Here is a 10,570-nt window from a genome sequence, read left to right as displayed (position 1 = left end):
ATATATATATATATATATATATATATATATATATATATATATATATATATATATATATATATATATATATATATATATATATATATATATATATATATATATATATATATATATATATATATATATATATATATATATATATATATATATATATATATATATATATATATATATAAACCTAACCATAGGATTAACCAAAGCAGAACCATTCAGGATCATCTTGATCAGTCATCTGCTTGAAGAATTTCGTGTTTTAGCTTTCAGTGAAGGTGTGGAGAGGAATATTATAACTACTTATCTTCAGTTATCTTCCCTTATTGAGGAGTGGTTCATTCTCTGTTGTAAGAACAGATGATGGCTTACTACTAAGATTTTTGGGCAGTGTTGGTCAGTGATGTTACTTAAGTCTCTGGAGTGACGGGTTTATGAAGGTTTAATTTACTTCTTGATTTCGCTTAAGCAAAGGTTGGGTAGTATAAGAATAAGAGAAAAGTCAGAGGTACACATACTGAAGGGTATGGCTTAGGAAATACTTTTTAGCTGAAATATAAATCCTGTCGTAAGGAGATGGGGTGGAAAAATCATCACTGGATCAATTAAAAGTCCAGCCTTGACAGTTATGGAAGAGAAAAATACTGCTCACTCTGGCATAAACGCTGCTTTTAACACTTCTCGTCGAGCTGTGCTTGAGGACTACTAATCGGGCTTGACCTAGCAGCAACCTTCTGAAGAAAAAAAAAAAAAAAAAACTGACTGGGCTTTTATCAGAGCCAGACATCAACATTCTCAGAGGAACGAAAACAGCCAATCAAAACTGCGGCTCAGTTACAGTATAAAGTATGCCAGCGCAGTTACTGAATAATACATACGAACCAACCCACTCACTCAAATACGCATTTCTGATATTTATTAGACACTCCCACACCTTTACTCACTGAATAGGCTGTGCAATTAAATTTATTTATCTCTTTCATTAAACAATTACCAGATTTATGGCATTCAATAAGTATCAACTGGGGCTGGGTGTTTATCAAATAACTTGCTACAAAATAAAATGGCGTTTAAGCCGTCACCTGTGCATATCAGGCTTGTGCACAATTCAGAATTGAATTGAGAATGACTCCAAAATTCCAATTCAATTCTTCAATTGATGTCAAAAACAGGATCTAGAATTACAATTCGAATTTGAATTAAAGGAAGCAGAATTGCAATTCAATACAAATTCAAAGAAATTCATATACATAAGTGAAGTGTTTAACAATGAAGCTTTACAATATATGTCAGATATGATTTCATTACATATTCTATAAATGATATTACTTTGAACTACTTGTACAGATTACATTGTGTTATTTGATTACTTTGAAATGAAAATAACATTTTGAACAAAACTAATCAAACATTGAGTGAGTAATTTATTTCAAGAATTTGATCATTATCTATATGTATGGAGGGTTGAGGAGTGACTAGTTATGTGTAATGAAATTAAATTACAAAATTAATGTAATTGTATGTGAGATTCAACACATTCTTTCTGTTGTATGACTGTGTGGAATGTCTTTGAACTGCCATGAATTTAATTCCACTTCCTGTCATTCCAACTCCAAATCAAATTCAACTTCCTGTGGGGCGGAGTCAATTCAATTCAAATTCCAACTCATGAATTGAATGGCGGCCAATTCTGAATTGTGCACAAGCCTGGTGCATATACATGACTATAATTTTATTTTATTTACTTTTTAACTTGTTAATTTTGTAAAACATAACATGGAACATCAAAATACTCTTCATCTGTATCACTTAGCTCAAACTGTGTCACAAGAACAGTTGCCAAATAAAGACTAAACACTAGATTTAGTCTGATAAACTCAATATATTGCCTTTATGCCCTAATTAATTTTTAAGGATTCTTGAATGACCAAATATCAGTGCTGTAAAGATATAAAATTTCTAGTTTAACATGAATATGCACAGAACACAGAAGCACAAATTTTAATAACATCTTTAGAACTTAAACACTATTCTATTTTTTATGCTCTAAGGTCAGATAATCAGCCTCTAAATCACTCAGAGAGAAGACTTCATATTTTCATATTCTGGCCTGTTTCACCCTTCAGTTAATAAGCATGTCAGAGAATTTATAGAACTCTGCTCATAGAAACAGGCCTAAGAGACATTGTGCATTGAAAGCCAGTGACTCTCTCCAGGGATAGAGTGCTATTACGCATTAAGAGAGACATGAGCAGTCAGGCTGCAGTAATGGAGATTATAGGCGCAAATATGAATGTAGAGATGTAAAATTAATGGGGCCTTGTTGACATTGTTCCTTTGTTAGTTTTAAAACACCATCATTGCTGAAGAGGTTCTACATATACTCGCTTTCTTATTTCTCTCTCACTTGAATTTTCTCTAGTGGGAAAACATACATCAAGTCTGCAGAGTTGTTTCATTTAACTTATTTCACCTTTTTCCAAGTCAACTAAGTCATAAACAGCAAGATGAGAAATAAGATGCGGAAGTATGTGTAAATAATGACAATTTTCATTTTAGGGTAAACTATTCCAATGTACCAACAGGAGCTCTATCTGAATTTCCTCTGTGCCAAGGTTAGACTGGGGGGAAAAGTACAAACCAAGTTGAGCAGAGGGAACTCTGCTGGGACAGAAAATGAGATTTATTTATCTCTTTCTCCCTCCTTTAAAAATTCAGAGAATAGCAATTTATATTCAAGAGGAGATGCAGTTTGTGCTCTAAATTCTCCACTACATTCTGAAAGTAACCACAGGCGCTGAGGAAAAGGCAAGAAAGGGACCTAATCTTTCTTCCACATACAAACAGGGCATGCCAAGCTCTCTGTCAGAGTGCCGGGTAAAAGAATAAACAAGAGGAACACCAGTGGCGCTGCTACAGGCCTCTTTTCACCATGCGGTGCATCCTCTAATGAGGGAAAGCTGCTCAAATGCGCTTCTTTAAAATTCTGCTTCTGTATCCGACACATTCACACCTAGTTGGACAAAAATGTGTTATAACCTGGTTAGAAATAACTATGGCGAGAGGAGATATGCAGGCACACTAAAATATGAACAGATTTTCTGTTTTAGGTGATTTCTTAATGCGCTGTTTTCCTTTTGACCAAATTATTTTAAACTAGATTTTTACATTTAAATGCATGCTATTTGGAAGAAGCTTTTGCAAGCATGTGTGCTCCTGAGAATTGAGCCCATGACCTTGTCAGGTTAGCTACAAGAACATTTTTTTTTACCCCTAGTAGATTTCATTTAACCAACATAATGGTAATCAGTGGGTGTTTGCCAGGGTGTTCCAATTAAAGGAAAAGTTCACTTTCAAAACTAAAAGTCGTAAAGAAATAATGTTTTTAGAGGAAAACATCTCAGGATTTTTCTCCATATAGTGGTCTTCTATGGTGCCCTGAGTTTGAACTTCCAAAATGCAGTTTAAATGTGGCTTCAAATGATCTCAAATGCGGTTGTAAACAATCCCAGCAGAGGAAGAAGTGTCTTATCTAGTGAAATGATTTATATACTTTTAAACCTCAAATGCTTGTCTTGCTCTGCCTGAACTCTGTTTTTTCTAGTTCAAGACTGATGTCAGAAGTCGAAAACTCCTCAACTTAAAAATCATCCTACATCGCTGCAGAAGTACCAACCTGGTGTTTGCAAAGCGAACATGCAAAAAGGATCAAACACCTTTACAAAAAAGGGAAAACGGCATTGTAGAACCATTTTGAAGTTGAGGGAGAAAATGAGAGTTTTTCGACATACCCTGTCCTGAACCGGGGAAAAAAATTAAAAATAAAAGAGTTCAGGCAGAGCAAGACAAGATGAGCGTTTGAGGTTAAAAAGTATATAAATTGTAACTTTTTATAAAAAATTTTATAAAAAATTGTTTTGCTAGATAAGACCCTTCTTCCCTTGGCTGGGATCGTTTGAGGCCACATTTAAAACTGCATTTTGGAAGTTAAAACCCAGGGCACCATAGAAGTCCACATTATGGATAGAAATCCTGAAATGTTTTCCTCAAAAAACTATTTCTTTACAACTGAAGAAAGAAATACATGAACATCTTGGATGACAAGGGGGTACATTATCTGTGAACTTTTGTTCTGGAAGTGAACTTCTCCTTTGAGTGGTTTCTAGGTTTGTACATGTGAAAATGCATGCAAGTAAGAATATTAAATAGTCTTAATGCTAAGCAGTTGGAACTGAGATAACTGCAGAAAACTGTACAACAGCAGAATTTGTCTTAAAAGTATGTCTGAAAAAGGTTAGGAAAGTGAAACGGGAACAGGCCAGTGATTCATCTGTGGGATTCACTGGAAATCAATTTGAGGTAGTACGGTCACACAAGGGTAGGCTTCAAAGAGACCCCCAAAACAGCATATCACAGAAGGAGTGTTTGTGCAAACTCTCTCAGATACAGTACATGAACAGCGCTTTTTTTGATATTTGAGGCTGTGGTGTTGTTTAAATGTGGGGGAGACAAGAGATTTAAAACATGCATGAATTGAAGCATCCTTCAAAGCATTTTTCACTGAACTGTGACCTCTGCGCCTTTTTCATAAGATACTGCTGCCCTCCTGGAAGGAATCGAGATGTTGGAGAATTTCACCGAAACTAGAATTAACAGATCTGTGATATTCCTTGTAGGATCTTGTGCGAGTGATTTCAGACGTGCTTGTTTTATCCATTTAACAAACACTGTGCTACAGTTGGCAAGCTCAGGCATGTCACTTGTGTTTGTATCTCATCTCAAGTGTCCCTGGAGAGAATCTTGACTGAGTCTGCCACTGAGCAAGGCTGAATGCTACACAACCAGTTATGCTTTTAAAATTCTTGTAATAACCTTCAGGATCAGATACCGGGGTATATGAAAGAGTCATGTCAGCATGACAGCAAATAGAGGTAGCACTGAATAAATGGCTCCATTTGGCTTCCCTTTTATAACATGTAAATTTTATTCTGTCATATCTGCTGCAAACATATAGATTTTGCACTTTTTTTCAGTAATTGGATGTCAGTCCAATGAATCTGACAGCTATTTTAATGAAGTAGATCAAGACCCTGAAATTGACAAAAGATTTCCGGTTTCTAGTTTCCAAAGTGACAAGTTATTACAGACATGCCATTCTTGGTCCAATGAATGAGGACTATAAAGAAACACATTACAAGAATCGAAGCCATAGGTATACAGAAATTGCTAAATGCTCAGATGGTAGCAAGCAAAGACCGAAAGACCAATTAGTGGCATTATAGAATGGTTGCTGTATCAAAAGTAAATGATTGTGTAGTACTGAAGCTCTGAACATCAAACCAACTTTAAGGTTAAACAATATATAGTACTCTCTATCCTTGACATGGAGCTTGACATCTAAACTAATTAAAACAAAAAAGTGCTTTAGTTGTATTTCACTACGATTGGCTGCAACGGTATGAACATTCAACATAATGGTAGATGACCCCTTTCCACCCAGACCACAATGACATTTACGCATAAAACTAAAACACATAAAAAGAATGAGGACTTCTACCCTTTTCATGAATCATCCTGAATTGTGCAGAATTGGGACTATGGGTATGACATCAGGCATACGGGTTACCGTAAGGTTAGGAACAAACAAAAAAACGATTACAAAACCTCCAATTATGCATAAGATGATACAGGTGGCCCAAATAAGAAGGGATGTGGCTTGGTTTGAATATAGTTAGACTCATCTATTCAGAATGTGTTGCGCACACATGTTGAAATGTCACTGGTAATGGACTTTGTCAATTTTTAAAAGAGTTCTCTTGCACTGACATTTAAAGGCATGAAAACTCAGACGAAATAGCCGTGGGGCGACAACAGAGATGGCCGACTCGCTTTGTTTGGCGTTTAATTACAAATTTGATGGGGCATGGTTCAATTAGGACAAATTAGGATGTGGTACAAATAGAAAAAAAAAGTTTATGCAAAAAGTTTTAATGAACATGCAGCAGTGAACTGGTGTCTGAAGATGTGGCCAGACAAATGTTTGATCTTTCTTTGTTCTAAATATCTAAAGAAAGCTCGGTCGCAACACATTCCAGCCGTAAATGCCATGTGACTGATCACCTTGCAGCACAAGTGTACTTCACAATGCATCCTTGAATACAAATTCAACTAGAGATAATATAATCAATTATAGATATTTAGCTTGAAAATGAATTTGTAAAATAAGCTTCAAAGAGGAAACTAAGAGCAGTGTTGGAAACTATATCACTTCTCAAGACGAGAAAGCCATACCCAGGTATTTTGGAAAAACCCCACATACTGTTAGTGAGTGAAATGGCTAAATAATAAGCAGAACTTTTCTCTTATAATCATTTTGTCTGATGTGATGGTTTCGCGCCTGACAGGACACTAGGGCACTTTATTCATTATAGCAGCTGCCAAGTAGCACTAATGAACGACAAGGTTGTCTGAGCAGAAATAAGGTCAGTCTTTGGTTGAAGGAGCTGATTGGAAAATTTTGTCCCTTTGGGCATTGAAAAAAAATATATATGAAAAGGCATCTGTAATAACCCTTGAAACCAGAAGGGGGCAATGAAGGCCAAATGAGTTTACCATGGTTTGTATTCGTTCCTTTATCTCTCTGTGATTTCTTTTTTCTCCCTCACTATTATTCTGGCTACATCTTAGTCTATCATGAACCCAAGGCTGCACAACATGGTCAAAATTATATGGAATCAAATATATCTATTGTGTACAACAAACTGGTCTCTAAACTAAAACATCCAAGACATTTCACTGCTTCCAACAGAAAGAGCTATTTTTTAAATGCACTTCATTCCTCTTTAAAAGAACCAAAGCCGAAGGATTTCATGAGCTTTGATTCTTACAGTCGGAATTTAGAGAACTATTCATTTTATAAAATTGTTCAGAAGCTGTTCAGACCTATTGGGCAGATGCATAATAGTTTAAAATTCGAGATGGAAAATCTCTCTATGCTTAACTGTTTTCAATAAGCCACCTCTATCATTTCAGCACCATTAGTTACATACTTCTGCTTGTCTGATAATGTCTCAGCAGACGGAAAGTTTGCTTAGCAAAACTATTTGAAAGAAATAAAATAAGCTGAGATTCAAGACTGCAGATTCACTCACGTTTAAGCTGCTGGAAGAGCATATTCTGTCAGCATATACACAGGGCTGAGGAAGAACTGGAGCCACAGGTCAGATTTGGACAGTGGCCATTTCAATTTGTCACTTGGATTACTGTAGATTGAACAGACTGCTAGAGACACCAGGGACAATGATAGCAGCTCAGGCAGTTATGACAGATTCTCCAAAAAAGTTTTACTTCTTATTTATTTTCTTTAGGAGTATCATTCAAAAGAGTTGTTTTGTGGAACACTGTAATTTTCAGCATTGTTAACATGGCCAAATGTCATATTCCCAAAGAGTTGCTAATCATTTTTAAGTCTTTTGTGTCTTGTGGCAGCTAGGATGTCCTGGGTGACTGAAAGAGCTTAACCGCAAATGTCTCTGATATTTATTTAACAGTTCTTATTGCCCACCAGATGAAAACTGCAAGTCAGATCTCAGAACACTAATGACCAAGATGAGTTAATCACAGAAATGTAATACTTACAGTAGCCTTACCTTGAGTAGAAGTGATGCTTTCTTTACCAAATGTCAATAACGCACGTTATAGCCATAAAGCGTCTACACCTCTGTCATTATCTTTACTTACTTTTCTCTGTTGCTGGTTCTCTCACAGTTACTTGCCTGCATTGCCTCTTCCCCTCTGCTCTCTAATTGCCTTCTCAGCTCATCCTGATCATCACTTAATATTTGGCTCCACTGAAATGGTGAATGGTGAAGTACTGGACACTTGAGAGGTGAGTGAGATGCATCTGTTGCATTGAATTCAAGACCCCAGAGACTGGATGAGGACAAACTCCTACAAACTTGAGAGGCACAATAATTGGGATTCACTCTAAGATGAAATCTACTGTATTGCTCATCATCATTATTGCCGTCATTATGATAATCTTCATCACTGTTGTCATCAACAATTTAATTCCTTCCTTGCGGTCTCTCTTCTTTATCATTTGTTGCATTTGTAGCCTCCACATTTTGACATTAGAATAATTCCTGAAATTAAAAAAAAAAAGAGTCAGGCTTTGATACTCTTGAATAGTTTAATAAGTCTATTCATTTCAATGAAACCAAAGATGACTGACACATACCTGGGCTCCTGAATTGTTGCAGCAAAAAAAGTAGAGTCCAAATACTTCTGGAGCCGACTGTGAACACTTATTTGTGGCGTGACGAAATGAACTAAGTAGTTTGAAAATATAATTTCAAACCCATACCAGAGTGACTAAAAACACCAATTATTTCCATTTGCACAGTTAAACGTGGAAAAAAAAATATTAGAATTTTTTTCTCAGGGTTTTAAAGCAACTGTATTTTTGCAGCTTTGAATACCCCTTCAGTTCACTGCTGTAAATATATCACTGTGATTACAGTGGAAAGCCATATATGTGGGCTGCATCTGAAATCATATACTCTCTGCGTATGTACTTTTTTTTGAAGAAGTAATTACTTAAAGATGAGTAAAAAGGTTTGGTCTACTATGAGTTTATGTAGTTTGAATGTAATTCGGACATACCTGCGTCAGTTGTGCCGCTTCACTGCCATTCACAAATCCTTTTCCATGGCCTCATGGGATGGAAAAGTGTCCACCAGGTACGCACTGCCAAAAATCATCAGGATATTAAGTAAAAATCATGTTCCATGAAGATATTTAGTAAATTTACTACTGTAAATATATCAAAATGTAATTTTTGATTACTAATATGCCTTGCTAAGAACTTCATTTGGACAACTTTAAAACTTTTCTCAATATTTAGATTTTGTGCACCTTCAGATTCTCTGCCAAATATTGTCCTAACAAACCATACATCAATGGAAAGCTATTTATTCAGCTTTCAGATGATGTATAAATCTTATGACTGGTTGCAGGGACACACATTGTTTGTTATCTACTCTATATAGTAGAGAAGTATAACATTTCGGATGCAACCGTGCATACTCCCAGAACAGATGTTTTTTGGGGAAGAACAAAAGCATGTTCTTTAATTAAAAATTCAATAAAATTTATTTTTAATAGTGAGTGTGTGTATATAGGTTTATATGACGATTCCATTTTTTTTATTATTTATTTTGGCCACAGTTCATCACCATAATAACAAGTATTCACACTTTACAATGTTTACAGCATAAACGTCAATCATGATTGACGTGAACTTGACAACGATTTGCATTTGCTCGTGAAATACTTTACAGCTTACCTGACAAACAGTGCCTTAAGTGTAAGACAGAATAACGGCTATGTACTTACCTTTAATCAAACTTGGGGCACAATTTGTAGTTTAAAGCCATAACGCCGCTTTCAAAACTTCGTTTATCTTCAGCTGCGGTAAACTCTTTCAAATCTCGCGCTCAGCGTCTGTTCCCAGAGCGCGCACGTCGTTAGCGTCTTGACATCACGTCCGTAAGTATGATTTATGTTATGATTTAATAGTTTAAGTATTGTTTGCATAGGTTAATGACAGTATAGACTTTGAATACATGTCATTTATATAATAGTAGCAGTACTGATTTATAGTATTTATTTATCCAATTCATCTGAGAAAGTTGAACAAGCTGTTGCTTATTAACTTCTTGTGTTTTGAACTGCTGTATTAAAGGAGTAGTTCACTTTCAGAACAAAAATTTACAGATAATGTACTCACCCCCTTGTCATCCAAGATGTTTATCTCTTTTTTGTCATCAGTTGTAAAGAAATGGTGTTTTTTGAGGAAAGCATTTCAGGATTTCTCTCTATATAATGGACTTCTATGGTGGAGTTTGAACTTCCAAAATGCAGTTTAAATGCAGCTTCAAAGGGCTCTAAATGATCCCAGGCGAGGAAGAAGGGTCTTCTAGCGAAACGACCGGTTATTTTCTAAAAACATTTACTAATTATATACTTTTTAATCTCAAACGCTCATCTTGCTGCGCTAGACAAGATGAGCATTTAAGATTAAAAAGTATATAAATTGTATTATTTATTTATTTTTTTTTTAAATAACCGATTGTTTTGCTAGATAAGACCCTTCTTTTCTCGGCTGTGATCGTTTAGAGCCCTTTGAAGCTGCATTTTGGAAGTTCAAACTCGGAGGCACCATAGAAGTCCACTATATGGAGAGAAATCCTGACATGTTTTTCTCAAAAAACAAAATTTCCTTACAGCTGAGTAAAGAAAGACATGAACATCTTGGATGAAAAGGGGATGAGTAAATTATCTGTAAATTTTTGTTCTGAAAGTGAACTACTCCTTTAAGGTAATGCCACTGTTGTGCTCTCTGTGTTACTTCTCAGAAGCAAGCATGTCTTGGTATTCTATTTTTATTTTTTTTATTTATTTATTTTTTTTGACATTGATCATTTTATGTTTGCTTATGTTGTGTATTTAGACTTGCTCTAGTCTTGCATCATTTTCCATACAAGAGCAAACTATTTTTCCTACTGTTTTGGCTGCA

The sequence above is a fragment of the Garra rufa genome, chromosome 4, assembly GCF_049309525.1.
Source record: "Garra rufa chromosome 4, GarRuf1.0, whole genome shotgun sequence".
Lineage (NCBI taxonomy): Eukaryota > Metazoa > Chordata > Actinopteri > Cypriniformes > Cyprinidae > Garra > Garra rufa.
Note: the sequence above shows the minus strand (reverse complement) of the source record.